The sequence below is a fragment of the Macrobrachium nipponense genome, chromosome 17 (assembly GCF_015104395.2).
Source record: "Macrobrachium nipponense isolate FS-2020 chromosome 17, ASM1510439v2, whole genome shotgun sequence".
Lineage (NCBI taxonomy): Eukaryota > Metazoa > Arthropoda > Malacostraca > Decapoda > Palaemonidae > Macrobrachium > Macrobrachium nipponense.
In genome coordinates this window covers 2,771,335-2,774,551 of record NC_087210.1, presented here as the reverse complement: position 1 = coordinate 2,774,551, position 3,217 = coordinate 2,771,335, and the positions used below count along the sequence as shown (strand labels likewise).

The 3,217-nt window shown below is 41.5% G+C and overlaps 1 long non-coding RNA gene across 1 annotated transcript; it reads right to left on the bottom strand.

Moving 5' to 3' along the window:
• Positions 1–218: 218 nt before the first annotated feature.
• LOC135195994 (uncharacterized) lies at positions 219–780 on the bottom strand. Its single transcript, XR_010310256.1, has 3 exons — positions 680–780; positions 505–573; positions 219–400 (listed from the first exon to the last, which is right to left on the bottom strand). It is a non-coding gene; the product is annotated as an uncharacterized LOC135195994 (long non-coding RNA).
• Between the last annotated feature and the right edge of the window lie 2,437 nt (positions 781–3,217).

Genomic DNA, 3,217 nt, shown 5'->3' with positions numbered 1-3,217 from the left:
AGAGTTAATGTATGTTAATTAATTCCTTACTTTTAGTTTAAAGTTGTCGTTCAATGTAACCCTGGATGGACAAAGTCTTATGTGGCCCCATAGCCTACATCATTCAGGGGACTCTGGAATGTACAAAAAATAATTTTGTCAGTAAGTCCCTCTATGCAGAGTAAGTTACATACAGTATGTAATATGCACCATACAGTGGTTTAATATCACATATAACATTTAGTATAAAACTTAATTTAGAAATTCCTTACATAACTTACCAACTTTTAGTGAGTCTCAAAGCTGTTACCTAGGTTGTGGGAGATGGAGGTGGAGGTGTAGAGCATTCATGATAAGGATGCATTCCAAACCTAACTTCAGTGTGCTTTATCACAGATAACAGGCTAGGATGATGGGCAGTCTGGAATGAAGAATTAATATTAAAGGACAGTATGTAACCACTTAGGTGTAGTACAAAATTTATTGTACGTATGCAAACATTAAACACAACTGAGAATTCCTTACCTTCAGCAAAATGAAGACATGTAGGCCATGTAGAGGTCTGGTTTATGTAAGTCACAGGTGCATGCCAGTCTGGAATGATAATGTAATACATATGATTATAGTATGTATGTTACATACATAACATGGTTATTACATATGTAATAATAAAACATTAATAAAAAAAAAATGTCCTTACCAAATTCTAGTGGTTGGCTTGCTTACTGGGATGGGCATATGTATGGTAGATGAGTGGGTGGCTGGGCTATGGAGTAGGATGGGCAGGTGCTTGGGAGTCTGGAATGATAAAAAATATATAAAATGATAGAGTTACTACTGTAACTACTGCACATGTTATTACTGTTTGACATATGTAGTGTGTAATACGTATGTACAATATAAAAAATGAAGAATTCTTTTACCTGAAGGAATGGGAGAGGTGATCCACTACTCGTATCAACTGATTTGGGCTCTGGAGAGGTGATACTACTTGTATCAACTGATGAGGGAACATCTAGATCTGGGAAAGAATTGTATAGGGGTACATAAATATATAAGGTGGATGTAATTGTCGCATATGTACACTTTTAATAAAATTTCTATTAGCAATTTATAAAACATTTTATACAAATTTGTTAAGGATTCTTTACCTGATGAATAGGGCGAGGCATCAAAACCATGGAAAGGCCGGTCAGGGTCATCTGGGTCGCTGTCACTATCAAAGGGGGTCTGAAATGAAAAAAAAAATAATAAGGTTATGCAACATCAACACATTGTACCACTATGTAAGTTAGTGTACGTATGTATGTAGGGTGTGAAAACAATTTCCCAACATGAAAATGAGAAAAATGAAATTGCTTACCTGATTGTACACGTACAGTGTGGACGGGCTGCTACAGAGGGTCCAGGTACAGGGGGATCTGGAACTGTCACAGGTAGTACAGGGAGATCTGGAACTGTCACAGGTAGTACAGGGAGATCTGGAACTGTCACAGGTAGTACAGGGGGATCTGGAACTGTCACCACTTCTGCAATAAAATTACAAATGATGAAAATTAATGAAGTTACAATTTACTCTTACATTTAGTTGTTACATTAAAAAATGAACACATTTTAATATGTACACTATGTAAACACATAAATTAGTAAAAACAGTTCAGAATTCCTTACCAGGACTAGGAGGTGGCGAGGTGGTGGTACTGGAGACCTTGTGAAAGAAAGTGTCAAGCCTGGACTGCACACTTCTCTTCGTCTGCTTCTCCTTCAGGGTCTCCTTGTAGGAAAGTTACCGAAGTCTAAAAGTTCAAGTAAGTCCTCTGCAGACAATTCCTCTCCATGGGAAGCCAGCAGCTCTGTTACATCATCAGGTTTCAAGATCTAGTTTCAGCTCTTGCTTAGCCCTACGACGGTCTTCCTCGTCACAGTCTCGACGTCTTCTGCCTGGTCAAAGCCTTCAAAACTGTGCACAAACTGTGGACACAGTTTCTTCTAGGCCCCATTTAAAGTGGTCGTCTTCACCTCGTCCCAAGCACTTGCAATATTTTTCACTGCATCAGCAATGTTGTAGCCCTTCCAGAATTGCTTCAGTGTCAACTCCTTGTTAGCTTCTATGGCCCCTCAAAGCAAAACGTATGGTACCTTCTAAGGTAGTAAGCCTTGAAAAATTAGCTATTACTCCCTGGTCCATTGGCTGTATCAGCGATGTGGTATTGGGTGGGAGGTACACCACCTTCACATTAGGGTGCATGTCGCTCAAATTTGAAGGGTGACCAGGGGCATTGTCCAGGACTAAGAGGGCCTTAAAAGGCAGACCCCTTCGAAGTCAAATACCGCTCCACTGCTGGCACGAAATGGTCATTGAACCAATCTTCGAAGACCATCAAGGTAACCCAAGCCTTCTTGTTTGATTTCCAAATCACAGGGAGTTGACTCTTGAAAATGCCCTTGAATGCCCTGGGATTCTCGGCCAAATACACCAGCAAGGGCTTCAGTTTCAAATCGCCACTTGCATTGGACCCAAACAGCAACGTCAATTCGCTCCTTTCCTTCCAGCTTTATGGCCTAGGTTGCTTGACTTCTCCTCCTTGGAAAGGTACGTTCGATTTGGCATTCTTTTCCAAAATAATCCAGTCTCATCCACATTAAAGACTTGGTCAGCCGTGTAACCACCAATCCATTAATTATCTCAGCCAAACCACCTGGAAAACTTTCTGCTGCTTCGCTATCAGCACTAGCAGCTTCACCTTGCAGCTTCACATTATGCAAATTGCACGAGCCTTAAAACGGTTAAACCAACCTCTACTCGCGGAAAATTCACCACCAGCACTGCCTTCGCCAAACTTTTTCACTACTGCCTCATGCAGCGCTCTAGCCTTCTCCTGGATCACACTTAAGCTCACCGGAAAACACGTCGCTGGTTTCTGGTCCTCCAGCAGATCATGAGCAATTTCTCCATTTCAACAATGCTCTGGCTACGTTGCTTCTCGTTTATCACCGTTGACTTCATCGGTGCAGCATCCTTAACATGCTTCAGAATACGTTCCTTGTCCTTCACAATGGTTACCACCGTGGTCCTGCTCAAGCCTAAAGAACGGCCTATTTCGGTGTTAGTTTTCTCCCTTCTCCGAACGCTTCACCACGTCATATTTGACCTCCATCGTGATGACCTTCCTCTTCTTGGATGAACTATCATCGGAGGAAGTACTTTGGCGTTTAGGAGCCATTGTAAATTTGCGAA